The 24,282-nt window shown below is 36.5% G+C and overlaps 1 protein-coding gene across 3 annotated transcripts in view; it reads left to right on the forward strand.

Moving 5' to 3' along the window:
- LOC143210125 (uncharacterized) overlaps positions 1–24,282 on the forward strand; it is a 957,580-nt gene that overhangs the window by 85,646 nt on the left and 847,652 nt on the right. The gene's annotated exons all lie outside the window — the stretch shown is intronic.

A 24,282-nucleotide genomic window follows, 5' to 3' on the forward strand; every position in this document is an offset into this window, starting at 1 on the left:
CTCGCCTTACGACTCTGTTAGACACAACTACTGTATTTGGTGTATTTTACCTTAAAATACTTTTTAAATATTTCAATATTGCTTTTAAAAGAATTCTACAAAAATATCCTTGACTAGTGTCAAGTTAGAAATAAAAAAGGAAGAGAATTAATGAAATAAAAAAAATAGACCTACGACGGGCGCGAACCTAGTATAGGCCGGTCCATAATCGAATGCCTAACGCACTGAGCTAACTGAACTGTTGGAAACGTGATTGATATTTCTAGATGTAATGTTCATACTGTAGAAATATTAATTAAGTTGATTTCATTTTTTAATTACTTCTGCAGAATGCTCAAGGTTTATCAGAGCCTGATAGACTTACAGAATAAAAAGTACGTAATAATTTTAAGGTTAGCTTAGTTCTTCGCGGAAAAAACGCCGAAAAAATCTGTTTTTATTTTTTTTGACAACGGCGCACCAAACCAAAAAATCTGAAAAAGTTCATGAACAATACTTATAACAATATACTGCTACTGTAAAAATATAAATGTTGTCACTCTAAAACTTCCATGTGAAATCTGCATTTTTTCGATTTTTTTGAGGTTTTTGATTTTTTACAAGCAGGATTTCCATTTTAAAAATCTGAAACCAATTGCAAAGTATGTATTTGGGTTTTTGACATGTGTCAGATTTTTTTCAGAATTTTTAAACGTCATTAACTAGGGAAAATAGGCCAAAAACTGATTTTTCGTTTTTACCCCATAACTACCCTCCCGATCGAGATACAGGGTTGAAATTTTGCACAGTATGCTTTTTCTTGGTGCTCTATCGAATGGCATATCGTCGATAAAATTTGGCTCAAGGGCATTTTTGACTATCTTATCCGGCTATGCCCTTTAATAAATTTAAGTCGAAGAAATCATACGTACTAAATTGTCATCAGTGTGGAAGAAAAGGTCACATAAAAAAGGATTGTTATTTTTATAAGAAAGCTCTAGAATTTAAAGGAAGAGAAAAGGGAAGAACACTGCAGACTGTGCAATTTGCACAACCATCAGAAGGAGCTGCAAATACAACAGGGTTTGTTTTTATGGCAGGAGATCACGAATTGAACACTACAGAAAAAAGAAGGATACAATTTATACTGGACTCAGGAGCATCAGATCATTTAATTAATAGAGAAGACTTGGCATTAGATTTTGAACAACTGAATACACCGATAAAGATCTCTGTGGCGAAGAATGGAATGTACATAACAGCAACAAAAAGGGGCACGTTCAAAGTTGTTAGTGATACGGGAATGAGCGGTCAACTTTATGATGTCCTGTATTCATCAGAAGTACCCTACAATCTATTATCAGTATCAAAAATGCAGAAAATGGGTACTACTATTGTATTTGACCAAGAGGGAGTCAAAATTTTGAAAGATGGTAAGGTCGTCATAAAGGGTAAGTCCTCAAATAATCTCATCACTGTAGATTTCAAAATAGAAAATGATAATGTGCACTCAGTCTCTGTTGTCCAAATTTATAGTACTATCAAAGGTAATTTTGAATTATGGCATAAACGCTTGGGGCATATTGGAAAAAGTAAATTTTTAGAAATAAAAAATAAAGGAATGATTAGTGACATAGAACTGGTTAACCAGATAAAACCAAACGATAACTTGTGTGAAGCATGTATAAAAGGAAAACAAGCACGATTGCCATTTCAAAAGAGAAAGAATAAAGAACATGTTAAAAGACCTTTGTTAGTAGTACATTCAGACGTATGCGGTCCAATTACTCCTTCTACAATAAATAATAAAAATTATTTTGTAACATTTATAGATGAGTACACTCATTATAGTGTCACATATCTAATGCAATACAAATCGGAATTGTTTCCAGTTTTTAAATATTATGTTACAAAAAGTGAAGTGCATTTTAATTTAAGGTTGGTTAATTTGTATTGTGATAATGGGAGAGAATATTTATCAAATCAAATGAAAGATTATTGTAACGAAAAGGGTATTAATTATCATTTGACAGTTCCACGAACCCCACAATTAAATGGTGTAGCGGAAAGAATGAATAGAATGATCACCGAAAAAGCTCGGGCAATGATAGCTGGTGCGAGCTTAGATAAAGTTTTCTGGGGTGAGGCCGTTCTTACTGCTACATATTTAATTAATAAAACCCCAACTAAGGGATTGAAACAAGACAAAACACCATTTGAATTGTGGCATGGCAAAATGCCACAAATAAAATATTTAAAAGTCTTTGGTTCCACAGCTTATGTACACAACAAAACCAGTAAGACAAAGTTTGATGAAAAGTCGTGGAAAGGAGTACTGGTAGGTTATGAAACAAACGGATATAAAGTGTGGGATGTGGAGAAAGAAAAGTTTATTGTTGTTAGAGATGTTATAATTGATGAAATCAATTTCTTAAAATCAAGACTGTTTGATTAATGATGATATTTAAGTGGTTAATATCACAGAGTTTATTGTTGTATGTTGCCGGTTAACACTGACCGGATACAAGTGGTAAATGCGCAGGTTAATTGTACGTTCTCGCGATCCTCGTTTGGTGTACGTCTTTAAGGGGCTAGTATAGGCTTGATTTGTAACTAGAAAATACCTAGAATCTTACTAGATTTTGGGTCGAAGATATGGGTTTCGTACTGAACGTTGTTTGACCTTATTTAAGCAAATTGTGGGCTGGGTGACGGCTCATTCGAAAGAGGAAGGTTAGACGCAGCGCGCTTTTCTCACGAGGTTAACGAGATTATGTTAATAACTAATAATATGAGGGCCCAAAGTAGAGAAAAAATCTAGGGAAAAAACCCGCAGATTTCAATGCATTTTCTGTCTCTAAAAGACTTTTTTGGCTTATGAGATGAGAAAAGCGCGCTGCGTTGAACCTTCCTCTTTAGAATGAGCCCTCACCCAGCTCAAAATATGCTCGTATAAGGTCAAACAACGTTTAGTTCCGAACCCATTTTTTCTAGTAAGATTCTAGTTATTTGCTAGATATTTGCTATTTACTAGAATCGTACTAGATTTTGGGTCGAAAAAATGGGTTCGGAACTAAACGTTGTTTGACCTTATACGAACATATTTTGAGCTGGGTGAGGGCTCATTCTAAAGAGGATGGTTCAACGCAGCGCGCTTTTCTCATCTCATATGTCAAAAAAGTATTTTAGAGACAGAAAATGCATTGAAATCTGCGGGATTTTTTCCTAGATTTTTTCTCTACTTTGGGCCATCATATTATAAGATATAAACATAATTTCGTTAACCTCGTGAGAAAAGCGCGCTGCGTCTAACCTTCCTCTTTCGAATGAGCCCTCACACAGCCCACAATTTGTTCTAATAAGGTCAAACAACGTTCAGTACGAAACCCATTTTTCGACCCCTTTTTCTAGTAATATTCTAGGTATTTTCTAGTTACAAATCTAGCCTATACTACCCCCTTAACGTTGTAAGCGTGGTTAACGTCTAACGTCGCTCGCGTCAGCGGAGCTATTCCAAAGGAGAGGGGATCACGTGACCCCTCAGTATAAAGGCGGATTCACAGTACAATCCATAAGGCAATTTACGTACAATTCTGAACAAAGACCGGTAGCAAAAGTTAAAGAGATTGAAAGTAAAAAATCTCGAAAAAGAATAGAAATTTCTGACGAAATGTCAAATTCAATACAAAAGTTTAAAAAATCTGATAATGGTAAATCAGATAAATCTATTGTTTCACTCAAGCACGCACGCACGCGTAGTTCAGTTTATTTATAAACCCGTTATTTATTTGTTCGATGTATCGTTCAATTTCTAGCCTGAATGATTCTCAATTGACGTGTGATATTTAAATCGAATAGACGTGTTTTCTTTGTGCTCATACATGTGTTAATTCATTGTGTTGATAAAAGTTCAATAAGTTAATTTGTTTAATTAAATACATAATCTAATTGATGATATATGCGCATTACGTAACAAATATTTTTGCATCATAATAGCCTGAAGAGATATTTAGGTGTCCTGTTTTAGACGAAACACCCTATATACAGGGTGTCCCAAAATTCCTTCGACAGCCGGAAATGGGAGATTCTTGAGATCATTTGAAGCAACATTTCCCTTTGCAAAAATGTTATCCGCGGCTTTGTTTAGGAGTTATTAACGAAAAACACGGACCAATCAGAGCGCGACCTAGACGCGAGTTGGCACCGTCGGCCAATAGACAGTTGGCGCGCCGCGCCGTGCCAACTCGCGTCTAGGTCGCGCTCTGAGTGGTCCGTGTTTTTCGTTAATAACTCCTAAACAAAGCCGCGGATAACATTTTTGCAAAGGAAAATGTTACTTCAAATGATCTGAGGAAGCTCCCATTTCCGACTGTCGAAGGAATTTTGAGACACCCTGTATATGTATATGTATACAGGGTGGACGATTTATCTGAAAACATTGAAATATCTCGAGAACTATGCATCGGATCAAAACAAGTGAATAATGAATGTTGTTCGTCGTGAAGGGGATACCAAACTCGACCCCCACCGCCACCCCCTGGGGGTAGGGGTGGGGGTGGAGAAAAAAAAACTTAAATGGGAACCCCGATTTTTCATTGCAGAGATTTGGATTCTCCAGAAAAAAATACACAAACTTGACCTAGGAGATTTTGCATTTTGGTTCTCAGATGGCGCTGTAATGAACAAAAATCAAAATGGGTAAAAAATCGTTGAAAATTGGGGATATCTCGAGAAATACACATTAGATCAGAAAAATAAAAGTAGACGTATTTGATATTTTTACAAATGCTATTCAATAGTACAATAATTGACCCGCCACCTCCACCTCCTGAGGGTGGGAGAGGGAATTATTTCAAAATCTTCAATGGGAAACCCTTTTTTATAGCAAATTTTGGTTCTCCATTGATTAGAATCATTTGAATTTTTTCCTCTACGGTTGCAGGATTCATTTTGTTAAAGAAATTGTTAAAGATACTTTCATTACCCATTTGTTTTGATCCGTTGCATAGTTCTCGTGATATTTCAATGTCTTCAGATAAAATGACCACCCTGTATATTTCTTAGTCAACCATAACAATAATCTGACAATGATCAATATTAAACATGTTGAAAACAATTTTCAGGAAACAGTAACGCATAGATTTCTCTGGAACATGTCGCGGATAATTAAATATTATTGATTATTTTTATTTGAGTAATGCACATAAACTGTACTGAAGAAATTATATCTATAAATAAGTATTGTATAATAAATGTTTGCTTGGCCTCTATTCATGGAACGTGTCATGAAAAATTAATAAGTAGACTGTGTAATACCTTTAGACTGTTCTTAATGTTATCAATAGATCGCGAATTTTGTGTATTTATAGCCGACATATTTATCCAGTACACTAACGTCACAATCAGTAGTGTAATAAAACGTTTCCTTTAGTTTCGTGGAGCTTTTATTTCACTAATATAATAATTGAATGTTTAGTGAAGAAAGCAACTTTCTGTTCCATTTTAATAAAAGTGAAACGTATTGTTAATTTAACTAAAAAAATGACTACGTACACTCTTTTTTTGTTCAGCTATAAATAAGCGATTTTGATAATAAATGATTACAACTTATTGTTAGTTAAAATGTATATTATATCAAACTGGGGGGTCCGCCAGATTTCGCGGATTCGCCACTCGGAATTTTTGCGTGCCAGAACTATTATATTTTATATAAATAAAATATTATATAAATATAACTTATTCAAGAAGAAAAGTTGTATGTAATACTACATTCTTATTATAGAAATAATATGAAATTGTGATGGATTTTAACAATAGACACAGATCATTTTTATACTTAAAGATGTTAGGTATATGACGAAAGTGAACACGAAGTTAATATTAATAACACTGTCCAACACCAAATTTGTTCCCTAATTACTGTTGGGTTCTTCTTATAGAGTTTTTTGCGCTGATTCCGAATCTGTCCTTAATTTCTCTCCTATACGCACAGTTTTTGAGGAACATTGCTTTGAAAAAACAACATATTTTTCAACGTTAAACAAATATTGTGATGTTATTATAAAAGACATTGAATTGTTCTTTGCAACAAAAGATTCTGTAGACTTTGCCGAATACAGTGATATCTAATATTAATACATTATGATTGTTCAAACATGTTTAAACAATGATTAAAGACGAAGAGACACCACTTTTGCACCAATTTTTGCGGATATTTTTGAATTTATCTCAAAAAATGAGGGTCCAGCGGAAAATCGAACTGTACCACGCGATAGAGCAGACTTTTATCTTGAGAAACCCCCCTTTGAAGTGGCGCTCGGGACGGAATAGGGCGCAGCGACGACGGGATACGGAGCGGCGAACGACCGTTCTGGTGGTGAGCGCCACTGGCGAGAACTCATGTCGGACGAAGATATTTTGTTTTCTGGTTCGATAAAAACGTCGACGTTCCAAACTTCAAAGGGTGGTTTCTCAAGATAAAAGTCTACTCTATCGAGTGGTATAGTTCGATTTTCCGCTGGACCCTTATTTTTGAGATAAATTGAAAAATATCCTCAAAAATTGGTGCAAAAGTAGTGCCTCTCCGACTTTAATCATTGTTTAACCACGTTTAAAAAATCATAATGTATTAATATTGGATATCACTGTATTCGAGAAAGTCTACAGAATCCTTTGCTGTAAAGAACAATTCAATATCTTTTATAATAACATCACAATATTTGTTTAAAATTGAAAAATATGTTGTTTTTTCAAAGCCATGTTCCTCAAAAACTGTGCGTATAGGAGAAAAATTAAGGACAGATTCGGAATCAGCGCAAAGAACTCTATAAGAAGGACCCAACAGTAATTAGGGAACATAAAAAAAAGTTGAAATTTGTTGGACAGTGTAATTAAATTAATAATATAAAAAGTAAGCATAATCTAATATAATATATTATAATATTTAATTTAATATATATATATATATATTTTGATTAGGCACGTTCCACATTTTAAAGTTGAGAAACGTGGTAGATATTTGAAATGTGGATTCGGTTGAATAGATATGGTATAGGTTTTTTTAATATCGGTGATCCGTTTCAGGTTTTTAAAGATCCGTACACGCATACGAGCCACAAATAATCCCGCTTTAAAAAGCATGCAAGGTCTCGTGTGTACTGCATTGTAGTAGGGGGTTTATATTTATCCGGATAATGAGAGAGACGAAATACTTCCATTGTATGTTTTCATCTTTATGGAGAGATCAAAGCAGCGGAAGCTACGTATTTACTGACAAGGATGTCCATCACGAAATTCATGTGTTACACTATTACATTATTTTGTGTATTTGTGTTTCTTAGTATTGTATGCATTATTTTTTTCAGCATGCTTTCCTTGTTTCTTCAACCTTATTTTATACGTAAATGTCTGCTATAAATAGAAAAGACAGAATCAAAAAGGTTAATAAAGTATAATTAAAATCATGGATTTTTTAAAAATTGAAATTTTAAACTAGAGGGTTATTGTTGCTCGCTCGCTTCGCTCGCTCGCGAGTAGGGTTGTTTTTGCTCGCTCGCTTCGCGAGCTCGCGGATAGGACTGCTCTTGCGAAAGGGTTAGTGGTACGCATGGCTAGTAGTACCTATAGCTATTAATGTTTTTTTGATTTGGTGTGTGACTCTCCACGAGCCACACAAAGAACTTCCCGATTCGTTAGTTGCAGTATATTATTATCATTATTTTTAGTACGTTTTAAGAAGATTATACGTTTTCAGGGAAATTCAATAGTTTTCTACTTATCAAGATGTTTGCTATATGGCGTCGCCTTAAACGAACATCGTAGACTCGTTGCTCGCTTGGTTCCTTGTTATAGCGTACTGATGTTGCAAAATAAATTGTCTTAATTATTATAGTTTTTCGCAAACGATACGACTCCTCATTATCCGGGTTAGCAGTATTGACCTTGGTTTTCTTCGATACTGTTAATTTAAATTGTCCCAAAATATATAAACCGCTCAATTTTGAAACTCTGCTCAGTGCTACATACAACATGTGTAAAGTTCGTTTTTCTGATGTTTTAAAATTCAAACATACTTTTCTCGTATGTTTGTCCCTGACTTTTATGAATCGTAATCGCTTCAGCAGGAACCACTGGAAATTGACTACGTGTGATTTGATATTTTTCCTCACTCGACATATTTACTTGATTCGATATTTTTATTATTGGTGGCAAATTTTGATGAATATTTGCATTTTTCATATAATCACGATAACGAGTTCTTACTTTCACTCCTACTCTGGCCAATTGAAAATCTAACCACAATATAGACGGAATTTTAGTATTTTCTTGAAAAGTAATAAATTTTAATATTCCGCATGTGTGCTCCATTAACCAATCCGTTTTCAACATTAATGTTATTAATAATTATCATATTGTTTATATTAATTTTCAATTTAATCTCAGTTAATAATTCGTTTTGAACTGATTGTTTTTTTAAAGATTGTAATATAAATTTTTTTTGTACTTTCATCGATATTCTTTGAAAATGTATTCTCGGGAGTAGAGATGATTAACTCACTCTTGCATTGGGATAATTTTCTATTATTGTAAGCGGAAACATTAGCGTAAGGTACAAAAAAAAAATTCTTTTTTAAATTAAAAAAATTTTTTTTAATTTAAGAAAAATGAAAAAAAAATTTTTTTGTGTAATTACGTTTGTTTCTTCGGTGGAAACTTTCCATTCTCTCGTATAAATTGCATTGTAGAATCAACTCCGTTCGAAAAAAACTAAAAATCTAAAAAACTACTTGACCAATATGGACCAAAATCTAATCAGCTCTAAGTTACGACGGGGCACATCGATTGCATCATTCATCATTCTGATCGCGTTGTTACTTTTTCAGAAAACGTTAACGAAAAATTTGATACCATAGAAACAGACATACGCACACACACACACACACACACACACACATACGAACATTTTGCTTAAAATAGTCTAGAATGACTGCAATGACCATGAAACGTGAAGATCTGCTAAAAAATCGATTTTCGATTTTCGGGGTCATTACAATAACTTCCCTATAAAATCGGGAAGTTAAAAATATCTTGGTGTACAGTTTTACATTGGTTAAGTATCACAAGTTCATGTGTGTTGTAGAATACAGGGTGAATATTACGTTCAAGGGAGGTACCTCGGATGAACTTGACCTTGACATATGTTGTCAAGGAAAACATTCTGAACAACTTTTCTCTATACATCTACCCGTCGCTCGGATTTAGTTTCCGAGCTAATTGCAAAAAACTATTGCTAGGACAGAATTGAATTTTCCGTATTCGTGCACGCTCTGTGGCAATGTAACAGAGGTGGGCATTATTTGGCGGAAAAAATATTTGAAATAATATTTAATATTTTAGATTTTATTTTGCTTAAAGAAAATAGTATTTTATTTGAACAATCTGAACCTCAAAATAAAATATTTCTATTTGAACAACTCTGAACCTCGAAATAAAATACTTCTATTTATTTCAACAATCTGAACCTCAAAATAATTCATTCAAGACGTCTTGAATGTCCTACGAACGTCTTCCGAACTTCCTTCGAACGTCTTCTGAACGGATTTTGTTACAAAACTGTACGTCTAAGAGTCGTCTGTAAGACGTCTAAAAGTCGTTTAGAAGACGTCTCTTAGACGTGTAATGAACGTTCTTAAGACGTCTTTAAGACAGTTTTGTAACATAAGCCGTTTAGAAGATGCTCGGAGGCCGTTCTGAAGCAGACGTCTTACAGATGTCTTGAATGTCCGACAACAGACGTCTTTAAGATGTCATCATTGTGCTATTTGGGTTAGGTTTATGTTTAGGTCTGAATTAGGTTTTGGGAGAAATATGGATAGCGGTCTTCGGAACTGCACCAATCTTCGGTCTAAAAGGTGTTAGGAAAGGTTATAGCAGTGGGCTATAAATAAAGAATGAAAAAAAAAGTTCGGGTTAAATCTACAAAGGTAAAAGTTCCTTACCTCAGGAAGCACCTTTCAAGAAAATACAACATTTTGGAACACCCTCTTTATAGAGTACAGGAGCTTTATTTCAACGGTTTCGTAGTTTATTCCAAACTGATTCTAAATACAAATTCAAACGAACGTCGGTCGTTAATAACAAATCGATCGTCGGCTCATAACGACGACCAGCGAGATGAGTAGACGATCGTCAAATCGACTCAGTTGGTCGCCGACGATCGATCGGCATCAACACCAACGTATCTAACATCTAATTCTTATAGGTTCCTACAAGAGAAAGAAATGCTTAATTAAAGCATTTACCCAATGATGGTTTATTTGAAACAGTGATCGATTGTTTCGGCATTGTTATTTATTATTGAATGTTTTAATATTAAATGCAGTAAGATCAATATAATGCCGTTATTAACTTCATTCAAGTGGAATATTGATCTAACCGTTCTTCAATAGATGTTTTTATTGATTTTGTGACAGGTAGAGAACGGCGTACTCACTTGATCATGCAGTTTCCAGTTTTAAATGGAACTGCAAATCTTTAATTACGCACGTCAAAATATAAATTTTAGATACAACTTTGATACGTGTTAATATTGTGCGCAGAACAACAAGGACGAAGCCTTATTCATCGAGTATGCGTGTCATAATGAGAACTGAAAACTGCATAAAATGTTGGGCGTGGCAAATGCGATAATTCCCAGAGGATTTATGCTGTTATCTTCTGCGCAATTTTTGTTCCTGGATAATCTATCTAAACTAGAATATCATGCATTCTTAAATGCTTCTTTTCCTTCCTTCTGACACGAAAAACCAACGAAATTATCCGTTTAGTTTGAGTGATGTTCGAAATCGATACTAAAATGAAATGTATGCGGTCTCCCAACAATGTCCAGCCTGGAACTAGCTATTTCGGAGTGTCAAGAATTAAGTAACTGATTACATCACGGAGTCATACAAAATTACATATGTCTGTAGAAATTTTTCACTACGTTGCTTTGGTTAGTCACGATTTTTTCGATTTTTATGACAGGAAAGAGAATATAAAAAAAGTCTGTCAGTATGTTTCCTAAACTGTTTACTTAAAAATTTGGTAAATATTTGAAATAGAAGCAACCTCGCAGATTGCAGAAACCTTGAAATATGTTGACAAAAGTCATTGTTCTGAACAACTTCTTCTGAAATATTTGTAAAAAATTGTTACTACAGCGAATTCCACTATTTTAAACGAATTTTAATTAGGTCTAGGTTGAATTTCTTGGGGACAAGGTGAAGGGAAAGGGCTAGAGCGTTTCCTGGAGAAAAGGCGGAGTATGCTATAGTCATCCTAACATTTTTTTGCGAATGTCTAAAACGCTGAGTTCCTGCGGCGCGGCGGTGACGTGTATAGGAAAAAGTTGTTTAGAACGATGACTTTGACAACACACTTCAAGTTTATTGAAATCGTCAAGGTCCCCCCTATTCCAAAAACTGCGAATCTTTATGCAAAATAAAAATTTTCTACCTGAATTATAATAAACTATAGTGAAATAGAAACATACTTTCTTTTTTAATACGTTTAATATGTTACAAGCCAGGGCCGCGAGCAGCACGAGTGGCCGGCGAAGAGTTGCTACCCTAGGAATATGGTCTCAATTTGTTAAGGTTATGGTACGCGGACGAACCCGATGCGTAATTGGGGAGCCGCTAGGAATATAGACAGCGAGGACGAACCTGACGCGAAGTCAGGGAGCCGCTAGGAATATAGACAGCGAGGACGAACCTGACGCGAAGTCAGGGAGCCGCTAGGAATATAGACAGCGAGGACGAACCTGACGCGAAGTCAGGGAGCCTCTAGGAATGGAGTCAAACGCAGACGAACCTGATGCGAAATCAGGGAGCTGCTAGAAAGGTGAAACGTCGTGAACGAACCCAATGCGAAATTGGGGAGTCACTAGGAGCGACGCGCAGACGAACCCGATGCGAAACCGGGGAGCTGCCAGGAGGTTGTAGAACAGCGCGGACGGACCCAATGCGTAATTGGGGAGCCGCTGGGAGGTTGGATAAAAGCACAGGCGAACCTGATGCGAAATCAGGGAGCTATTAGGATGCGGACGAACCTGATGCGTAATCAGGGAGCCGCTAGGATTGTATAGTTTTCGTCGACAAACCCAATGCGTAACTGGGGAGCCATTAGGTAGGAAAAATCTCTATTTGGACAATTGGAAAGTCGCGAACGAACCTGATGCGTAATCAGGAAGTCGCTAGGATAGTTAGTAGGCCTCGTAACTAATATAATCTAATTGATACAACCCGAGCGGTAAGGTTGTATCGTGTGGGAACGTTCAATTACTAGATTAGGATATTGGACAATAATTATTGGTTTAATAAATATGCTCTAATTACACTGTCCAACAGCCAAAAAGTATTTCGATTCCCACTATGCGATTCTTATAGAGTTTTCCGCTCTGATTCCGAATCTGTTTTTCATTTTTTTCCTATACGTCCAGTGTTTGAGAAAATGGAGTTTAAAAAAAGACATATTTTTCAACTTTAAACAAATATTGCGATGTTATTATAAAAGATATTGAATTGTTCTTTACAGCAAAAGATTCTGTAGACTTTCCCGAATACAGTGATATCCAATATTAATACATTATGATTGTTTAAACATGTTTAAACAATGATTAAAGACGGAGAGACACCACTTTTGCACCTATTTTTGCGGATATTTTCGAATTTATCTCAAAAAATTAGGGTCCAGCGGAAAATCGAACTATACCACGCGAAAGAGCAGACTTTTATCTTGAAAAACCCCCGTTTGAAGTTTGCGACATCGACGTTTTTTTCGAACCAGAAAGCAAAATATCTTCGCCCGACATGAGTTTCCGCCAGTGGCGCTGGTTCGAAAAAAACGTCGATGTCGCAAACTTCAAACGGGGGTTTTTCAAGATAAAAGTCTGCTCTTTCGCGTGGTATAGTTCGATTTTCCGCTGGACCCTAATTTTTTGAGATAAATTCGAAAATATCCGCAAAAATAGGTGCAAAAGTGGTGTCTCTCCGTCTTTAATCATTGTTTAAACATGTTTAAACAATCATAATGTATTAATATTGGATATCACTGTATTCGGGAAAGTCTACAGAATCTTTTGCTGTAAAGAACAATTCAATATCTTTTATAATAACATCGCAATATTTGTTTAAAGTTGAAAAATATGTCTTTTTTTTAAACTCCATTTTCTCAAACACTGGACGTAGAGGAAAAAAATGAAAAACAGATTCGGAATCAGGTCGGAAAACTCTATAGGAATCGCATAGTGGGAATCGAAATACTTTTAAAAAGTTGAAATTTGTTGGACAGTGTTACCACACACAAAGAACAGAAATATATTCTATTTATAAAAATCTGTGGTAGAAAGGAGAATTTACCTAACTATGATGCACGGTTTTGACGCCCTGGCAATGCGGGGGACTCGGAAACAACTTTAACACTGCCTAATAGATTTTACACCGAACTCGCGGAATCTATATGGTTAACCCTGATACGAAAGGTATTCTAGCCCGATCTCAATAAAAGTTGACTTTCCGAAATACAGTCCGACGTGACGCAATACGTGTCTACTGAAGTAATACTAGCCCACGAGAGTAAGAATCTAAGGGTTTATATACCCCTACAATGAATGGAATGCTCTGTTCATAATCTAATCTCACTTAGGGCTTAGGGCTCAGTGCTTAGAGCAAAACTCTTATTTCTTGTCACTACTAACGAAATCGGAGCCAGAGCTCGGTCCTAATTAAAGGGTTCAACTATGATATGAAAAGTTATCTAGGACGCTTCCTGCCAGAGACGATCTGGAAGAGATTCCTGTGAGAAAACGAAAGGAATATATTCCCTATCCGTAACAAATAGTTTGAATATAACACAACAATTATTGAATCCTTCTAATGTTTTTACTCTTTTAAATTACTCATTTTTGTCATAAATGCATAAAGATCCGTAGACGAGTAATGAGTAATACGATTTGAATAGATATAAAGACGTTAAGAAATTAATCTATAAAATCTCTATAATGTATGTATATAATCCCTCTATAAAAAATTAAATCTTGAGTATTGGCAGATTTATTAAATTTCTGATAGATCTAATATTTGGAACTTCAAAATTATATATGTTTCTATTATTTCAGTGTATGTATATGTATGCCCCTGCAGTTATATGTATTGGTGATCTTAAATGACATAAATTCGAATCGTATAATCATATATGAAAATATTGATTAAATACTGACATAATGGTAAGAAATAAAATTTCACAGTTCTTCATATTTTCTAAACGGATCTTTCTTTAGCACAAAGTTTTGTATAAAGTATTTTGTTCTATATTTCTATATTTGTGAGTTACACTTTCACATAGGCTGTTATAGTCTTTTCCATCTTTTGTTTGTATTGTAATAGGGAGGAAGGCAATATTAGTAAGAAGGAAAGGATAGGGTAGCGACGGATGGATGCCCATTCTGCCCTAATGACTTCTCCCTAAAATTTACTTTAGTTTGCCACGGTATAATATGATACTTGATACGTCTCATATACAATGTACATATACATATACAGTAATCCTCGTCAAATATAAAGGTCATGCATTGATCGTCCATCAGGAAAATGAGTATACACCCTATACATATGAAATTCTACATTATATTTACAGCATATTTCGCAAAAACCGAAGTTGTGATGTGTAGTCCATGGTATTTCTAGTGTCACACAACCGTATATAATATAAACACACTTCTTACAATTAGTGAATTACGTTTCCAATGTTTTGTAAACAAATGCCTATCTGAAGTAGGTTTCTTACCAACGCAGCAACAGTCTGTTATGAAAGATAGTTCAGTAAAGTGGTTTTCTAGAAGCAGTAATTTCTGAATGAGCGTGAATTCGTGTAAATGTACATCAATGTTGATTAATACTTTGAAATTTTTCGTGCATAAATAGAATTATGAGTGAAAAACATACAGAATCTTCCGAAGACATGAGGAAACTTATTGTTAAATTAAGAAACGAAGGAAAATCATTCCGATAAATAGAGAAAATAGTAAATCCTTGTCATGGAACTGTAAAGAAACCATAGACAAGTATAAAGATACAAAAAGTGTACAGTAATTTCCTCGTTTCGGTCGTCCGAGAGAGTTAAATAAAGTAGATAACCCAGATAGCACACGATGTCTTACAGACGTCCATTGCACATCTATAAATTTAGGTCTGAAAGGTTTACATACGTCCTAAAAACGCGTCTTTAAGACCATAAACAGTGTGGTTTACCCATTAGCATTGGTATTATTTGTTCGAGTTATAGTCTTTCTGCTTCAATTTTAATTTCAATTTCAATTCCAATTCCAGTTTCAATTTCAATTACAATTTCAATTCCACTTTCAATTCCACTTTCAATTTCAATTCCAATTTCAATTTCAATTTCAATTTCAATTTCAATTTCAATTTCAATTTCAATTTCAATATCAATTTCAATTTCAATTTCAATTTCAATTTCCATTCCAATTCCAATTCCAATTTCAATCTCAATTCCAATCTCAATTCCAATTCCAATTCCAATTTCAATGTCAATTCCAATTCCTTTCTCAATTCCAATTCCAATTTCAATGGCAATTCCAACTTCAATTTTTATTGTGATTTTAATTATAATTGTAATTTTAATGTCTATTATTTTTATTGTGATTTTAATTGCAATTGTTATTCTTATTACATTTTTTATGTTAATTCCACATTCGTTCTTCTAATAAAGCTATTTATTGGTTTAACTTTAAACTCGTTTTGCTCGAAATCTATTTTTACTCTTCCCTTCTTTTATTTTAATTAACATTAATACATCTTTAAGACTCCTTAGGGACGTCTTGAAGACCTCCTGAATGTCCCACGAACGTCTTTTAGACGACAAACAGAAGTCTTAAAGACGTCTTCGAGACGTACCGTTTTGTATCGTAAGACGTTCAGGAGACGTTCGGAAGACGTTCGTAGGACATTCGGGACATCTGTAAGACGTCTGAATGTCCAACTGCAGACGTCTTAACGACGTCTTTGTGCTATCTGGGAACCGATTAATCGAATAGTGAAAAATATTATCACTAAGAGTGTAGTTTCTGTTAGGATTATTGGGTCGTGAACCTTTGATAGACTTTATTACACGTTCTCGATGGTACAAAATCACATGCTTCCGCATGTAGAGAACAGAACAGAATGTCCGAGCGAAGAGAAGTACGCGAACGGGATCACCGCAAACAAAAACCGATCTGTCCGATAGTTCACGCATTCCCACGGAGATGGCGCGAATACAAAAACAGATGTCGAGTATTAATTCTCAACACTCCCCTTTAATATCGACGTATAAGCGAACTTCATTTCCATTTAATACATCTTGAATAATTCCTAATTTATTCACGCAAAAATTGTGTTTTTGTCGCGGTAGCGCTTTGGTGAGTACGTCAGCCGCCATCTCATTGGTTGATAAATATTCCAATCTGATATCCTCCTCCTTAAGAGCGCTTCTAATAAAATGGTACCGCATATCAATATGCTTTGTGCGGTGGTGAAAAACAGGGTTCTGTGTAAGCATTCCTGCCCCTCGATTATCGTTGAAAAGAACTGTTTTCGCTATATCATGAAAACCTAATTCATGGAGAAAAGTTCTTAAATGGATGGCTTCCTTGACTGCTTCTGCTATTGCCATGTATTCCGCTTCCGTTGAAGATAGGGCAACGGTGCGTTGTTTTCGTGATTCCCAACTCACGGTGCCGCCACCCAGCAAAAATGAAAAACCAGTATACGATCTCCGGTCTATGCTACAGCTTCCCCAGTCAGCATCTACGTAGCACAACAAATTTTCATCCGTCTTTCTGTAAACAATACAATAATTAGAAGTCCCGCTGAGATATCTAAGCACACGCTTAGCAGCTCTCCAATGTGTGCTGTTATGACAATCGTTAAATTGGCTCAGCACGCTCATTGAATGAGCAATATCGGGTCTGGTGGAAGTAGCCAAATACATAAGAGCCCCGACCAACTCTCTACAAGGCTTCCTCTCTCCATCGTCTTCATTCTGCTCATTTTTGACGAGACGACTTCCTACATCCAGTGGCGTAGAGACAGGGTTACAATCATTCATTCCAAATTTGTGTAATATATCCTGAATGTACCCCTTCTGTGAAATTGACACTTTATCCTCCGTTTGGTCTATTTCGATTCCCAAACAGTATTTTGCGGGTCCAAGATCCTTTATCTTGAAATTCTTCTGAAGACCCTGAATTATGTCTTGTATCCAATCCTTATTATCTGATGCAATTATAATGTCATCTACATATACTAGTAATAACATAATGGTATTTCCGCGTCGAGCAAAATATATACATGAATCGGCATTTGTTGCCATTAAACCCAAATCAAGAAGTTTTTTATTTAGTGTTGCATTCCATTGGCGTCCTGCTTGGCGTGAACCATACAGAGCTTTACGAAGACGACATACCTCGCCCCCATGATGCATTTCCTTGAGCATTCTTTGGGCTTGTTTGACCGCCATACTCTTCTTATCCTCACGGCTGACGATCAATTTTAGCATTTCCTCTAAGAAATCAGGTTTTTCCATGAATACCTCTTCTTCCAAATGTCCATTCAAGTATGCGGTTTCAACATCCACTTGATGTAGTTTTAGGTTATATCTAGCTGCCAAACTTAAAATCATGCGTAACGAACTCATTCGCGCTACTGGTGAAAATGTCTCCTTGAAATCAATTCCAGGACGTTGTGAGAAACCCCTAGCAACCACTCGTGCCTTTCGTCGCACAATCGATCCATCAGGAGCACGCTTGTTTGTTAAAACTGTACGACAAGTTACAACATTTTTACTCACGGGTCTACGAACGATGTCCCATGTGCCATTGTCCACAAGGCTTTTAACTTCTGAGTAAATCGCCTCCTTCCACTCATGGGCATTTTGACTCGCCATTGCCTCGTGTATGGTGACCTCGGAAAAGCAAACGGTCTCGTCACCAGAAACCGCATCAACGAATGCATCATCATCGCTCTCCGTTGTCGTACCACCATTTTCACAATGCTCGTCATTCACAGTTTCCTCTAAGCATCCTTCAGTAGCATTTTCTTCAGTCTGTTGGCTAACTTCATTTTGGACTGTACTGGATTGATATATTTTCTTTGGTCTCCCTCTATTTCCTGTATGCACCTTACGAGGCCTACCACGTGTTCGTTTTATTGTAATGGGTTGACGAGGATCTGGCAGTATATCTTGATTTTGCTCAGCTTCTGAAAAATTAACATCAGTACCACAATTTTGATTTGTTACCATTTCGACACTTGACTCTGGCTCGTGTCGATCATCCATCTCAGCAGGTAAAATTATATCTTGAGACTTTCCCTCATTGCTATATTTATCGAGGAATCGGACATCCCTAGCAATGGTAACTCTTCTGTCTTGTGGTATCCAGACTCTATAGCCTTTCGTTTCGTCGGAATAACCCACCAGCATGCCTTCCTTTCCTCTTGGTGCAAATTTATCCTTATTTGGCGACTTATCCAGAATATACGCCTTAATGCCGAAAGAATGTAGATATTTTAACTTGACATTCCTCCCGGTCCATAACTCGTATGGTATTTTTTCATTTAAAGACTTCGTAGGACATCGGTTCCTGATGTGATTTGCCATTGCGACGGCTTCTGCCCAAAAAGATGATGGCGCTCTTGATTCCATGATCATGCACCTAGCCATCTCAACCAGTGTCCGATTTTTCCTCTCCGCGATGCCATTCTGCTGCGGAGTGTAGGGTACTGTCAGTCTCCTTTTAATGCCCTCCATACGCAGGAAATTATCAAACTCATGATTGCAAAATTCTGTCCCATTGTCTGACTGGAGATTTTTGATATGCTTCCCAGTCTGCTTTTCGGCCATATTTTTATATTCTTTAAATGCTTTTAGGGCATCCTTCTTACTTGTCAGGAATCTTACTTCACACCACCTAGTAAACTCATCGGTAAAGGTAATAAAGTATTTTGCCTTACCTTGAGATTCCGTACGCATAGGCCCACAGATATCCATATGTACAATCTCCAAAACCTGAACAGCTGATTCTTTCCGCTCACAAAATGGTAAAGCGGTTAGCTTCCCTCGGAGACAAATTTCACATTTACTTGGCATCGGCTTTCCTTCAAACTGGGTTATAGCACCTCTTTTGCTTAACTCGATGACATCTCTGTGATTTAAGTGACCTAATCTTCTGTGCCACAACTCTAAGGCTGGATACTGTTCATGAACCACACTATTAGCGTGTTCTGTTCCTTGTCTAATATAAAAGAGATCACCCTGACGATCTGCAACAAGTCTTGTTTTCCCTTCCTGGTCTTTGATCAGAGCAATGTTTTTCCTAAACACAACCTCATGACCCCTGTCAGTTATTTTTGCCACTGACATTAAGTTTGTATGCAATTCGGGTACATGCAGTACATCCTTTAGCTTCGTTGGATGTCTATCGTTTGACACTGATGCTATAAATTCAACTACGCCAGCCTGGGAAACACTTACAGAGGTATCGTTTGCTAAATTTACATTTTTAGGTTCTGTACTGTTTATGTGTGTGAACTTTGTCCTGTCCTTGCATAAGTATGTGGTGCACCCACTATCAAGACACCATTTACTGCTTGATACTTTATCGCTTGCTTGCAGCGCAAGGAAATTTTCAGAAAATACACTTGCAAAGTAAGTGTTAGCCTGACTATCTGAGTGTTTCTTATCGTTACCTCTATGCCAACATTGAGAACTTTTGTGCCCCAATTTATTACAAATATGACATCGCACTTGGAATCTGTCATTTGATAACTGTTTCCCCTCGCTCTTCGATTCAGTCCACTTCTTGACGAAAGGTTTCTTCTTTTGCTTTGCCATGAAATCCCCTGTGGTACTTTCTCCGTCACCTTTTTGTGATCTGGCCTCGTACTCCTCTAATATTTTTATTTTTAATTGATCTGGATCAGGCAGCTCATCTCTACTCTCTATGGCACATCGGAAGTTTTCAAACGTACTAGGCAAACTATATAATAATAAGGTAGCAAGCATATCTTTGTGTATAGTTACATCCATGGATTTGAGTTTATCTACTGCATCAAAAAATTTCAAGATATGGTCTCGTACATTACCGCTTTCACTTAACTTCTGCAATGTGAGTTGCTTCAGCAGTGTGGTCTTCCGGGCCGGTCCCTTTGATGCATAAACGGTCTCTAACTTTTCCCATAAATCATGTGAAGTCTCACATCCTCGTGCATTGTGCAGTTCCAATGGGCTTATCGATAAAATCAAATCAGATTTTGCTTTTTGATCTGCCCGTGTCCACGCTGCTTGATCCGCTGCGGCTTCCGGTTTAGGCAAAGTTCCATTTACATACATCCATCCATCGTTTTTTATCAGGAGTGCCTCAATTTGCATGCGCCACGTGTCGTAATTATCTTTTGATAATAATTCAATTCTGGTCGAGTTTACTAATCCCGCCATTTGTCGTCCTTATACACGCCACGTGGTGATCTAACCTCAAACTCACTCGTACAGCTCCCAAAAAAAAATGGATTTCGATTAGCCGATTTTAATTATTTACGTAATTTTTGTCTATCCGACACGTTAGCTGGGCCCATAACCTGTTAGGATTATTGGGTCGTGAACCTTTGATAGACTTTATTACACGTTCTCGATGGTACAAAATCACATGCTTCCGCATGTAGAGAACAGAACAGAATGTCCGAGCGAAGAGAAGTACGCGAACGGGATCACCGCAAACAAAAACCGATCTGTCCGATAGTTCACGCATTCCCACGGAGATGGCGCGAATACAAAAACAGATGTCGAGTATTAATTCTCAACAGTTTCATTAGCTGAAGAAATATATGAAACACAACAAAAATCTGTAACTGCGAGTACAATTCGTAGATCATTAACTTCTCAAGGTAAGCATGGCCGAGTGCCATGCAAGAAACCAGCGATAAGTGCAAGGAATCGCGTTTTGCGATTTCAATTCGCAGAAAAATTCATAAACAAACCACTCGAATTTTGGAACACCGTATTATTCACTGATGAAAGAAAATTCGAAATTTTTGAAAGGAAAAGGCAACCAAACATTTGAAGGGAAAAAAATACGGAATTAGAACCGAAAAATCTTGTTTACTAACAAGTTAAGAACGGCGCGCGCGGCGGTAGTAATATTGTGATTTGGGGTAACATGGCAGCCACTGGAGTCAGGGAATTAGATTTTATTAACAGAACCATGGATAGCTTTCAATATCCAGATATTTTAAAAACAAATGTAGCTGCAAGTGTTAGAATAGTTCACTTTCCAGATTCGTGGATCTTTCAGCAAGATCGAGATCCTAAACATACAGCAAAGATTGTTAAGGATTGGTTGCAACAAAATGCTCCAAATCAACAGATCTTAATGTGATAGAGAATTTGTGGGAAATATTAGATTTGAACTTACTTACGCAAAATAAAAATTACGCGAACAAGGGAAACCTTAAAATCGAACTACTAAAAGTATGGAATGATATTTCTGTTTCAACAACACGTAAGTTGGTTGAATCCATGACAAGACGATTGGCTGCCGTAGTTAAACCTAAAGGTGGATCAACAAAGTGTTAAATGTACGTAATTTTATTAATAAATAAAGATGAATCATTCTTAATTAGTTGTGTATATTCACTTTTGATTCATACTTTTACAGATCCTCAACTATTTGGTGCTGTATCTGAAATATTATTTACTAGATTGAATTACGTTTTCTACATTTAATTACCATCAATCTACAATTTATGTTTTTCAAATAAGTTTTTCATGAATGTAACATACATATATCTAATAATTGTTAAATATATGTCGTGTTTTCGAGGTGTATACACAAGTTAGACTCTCACTGTATATAGGCAAAAGTTGTTCAAAATGATGACCTCAATATCATATTTCAAGGTAAAAAATATCTCGAAACACAGAAGGCATAGAATGCAGAGATTTGGTACACAAACAGCCGGTAACCCAAAAGGGTGCACGAATATGTTATCATCCCGGAAATCCTCCAGGATCAAGTGCTAAAATTAAGTTAGTGTTATTTGAGTTCCTCAAATAAGATACTGTTTTAAATATGCACACTAGTTTCAGTCTGGTATATAAAAACTTAACGTTTTTATTTAAACGTTTTAATAAAAACTTACGTTCTTGTTATCAAACTCTTGCCACAGTTATTACTGATGAATTAGTATTATATAGGATTCTAATTTTGCTTGAAAATTATCATTTTGATAGGATATTATACAAAGTGTCAACTTGGACGCACTTGCCCCGAAAATGGGGCAAGTCCATCTCTGAGAGTTAAAAATGCTTTCGAACCTTGTCTGAAGAGCGCTACGGGTTAAGGAAGGAATGTTAACAAGCCTGCTATAAAATGCTTCTTATTGCATTAAATTACATTGTTTAGTTTTATAGTTATCCATTTTAAACAAACATGTACTTTTATGCTGAAACATATTTCAGCATAAAAGTTTCAAAAATTTCAGCATATTTCAGCACAGTGATATTAAAACAAAGTTTAAAAATGCTTTCGAACCTTGTTTCAAGTGCTACTGGGCAAGAAACGAATGATTAACAAGCATTCTTTTAAATGCTTCTTATTGCATTAAATTATATTGTTTAGTTTTATAGTTATCCATTTTTAAACAAACAAGTACTTTTATGCTGAAATATGAAAGGGGATACAGTGATATTAAAACGAAGTTTAAAAATGCTTTTGAACCTTCCCAGTGTAACGTCCGAGGTCGGGCGTTGTTAGGATATTGGGAAGGATTCGATTTCGCGTTTTCGACTTCTCGTTCGCGACTCGCGGTGACGTGGGAGTGTACCACGCAGATCCGGTCCGAGAGAGAGATTGAATTGAATTTGACGATTCGATCGTTGAGGGTTTTAGTCGGGATCTGGGAATCCTCGGATGGCTAGACCAAGTCCGCCTGACCGTGAATGAGGAGGGCGCCCGAACGGCTAGACCAAGTCCGCCTAATTCGGTGTAGAAAAGGATGTCGGATCCTTATAGATACGCGATTTTCACTCTTACTCGTACACTATCCTCGTCGCACACGCACACGCCACTTTGATACGTAAATCGTTGTATGAACCGCACGTGAATCATACAGGAGAATTTTGATGCAAGGAAGCGTTCTCTCAGACCACGGGCATTAACTATAAATAAATTATAGCGTCCCGATTTGTTCATCAATGAGAACTGTTCTGTGGGTATTGGATCGTTGTGAACGTAGATTAGAAGTGCTACGTGGATATTGAATAATTCGAACTGTATTGATGAGACACTGTTCTCGACTGACTAATTTCAATTAGCTATTCTCGATTAAATAATCTCGACTGACTGACTGACTGAAGATTTTGAATACTGTCGAAATACTAATGATTTAATGCCGCTCTGCTCTCCGATCCTGGCTTTTATAGACATGTTGCCAGGTGGATTTGTGGTGGGGAGACAATAGAAGGAATTTCATGGTTGAGAGAGCAGGCAGTGGACCAGTGGGGGAAACAATAGAATCGTATGCTTGAGTGAGCAGGCCTTGAAATTGTTATTCCCAAAATCACTGGGGCTTGACGAGATTACATTCCAAAGTGATGACGTCAGATGAAAGTCTTCTCAGACATTAATATTAATCAATTATATATTCGCTTGTGACGCAGATATATGAAGGGAGTCCGGTGACGGACGTTAGGACGTTACACCAGATAACACAGGCCGTCTTACAGACGTCGTTTTATCGTGTTTTTTACGTCTTTACATCTCACGTCTTTAAAAGACGCCTTTCATACGTCCATAAAGGTGCCTTTTTTGAGACGTCGTTTTTACGGTTGAGGGAAGGTGCCTTTTATGCGTCCCATTTCTGCCGTAAAAACGAATTCTCAAAAAAGATGCCTTTATGAATGTGTATACTCACCTTTGATTCTCACTGTACGTATATTGTAATCCTTGTAAATAAATATGAAGGTCATGTACCATTGAGTGCTGACAAGAAGATCCCTGGCAAGAATGCGGTGACGTAGGCAAGGAGGTGCCTTCTATTGGCCGAAGCGGTCACACACACACACACACACACACACTAGGGTGGACCTTAGCTATACTTGATGAAAATTATTTTGCAAAATTTTTTTCCAGGGTACTCCCCAGAATTGTGACAACTGTTGAGAAAATGATCTGGAAAAAATTTGGGGCCGATTGGATGATGGGAAACCGGC

Source organism: Lasioglossum baleicum, chromosome 1, assembly GCF_051020765.1.
Source record: "Lasioglossum baleicum chromosome 1, iyLasBale1, whole genome shotgun sequence".
NCBI classification, from domain to species: domain Eukaryota; kingdom Metazoa; phylum Arthropoda; class Insecta; order Hymenoptera; family Halictidae; genus Lasioglossum; species Lasioglossum baleicum.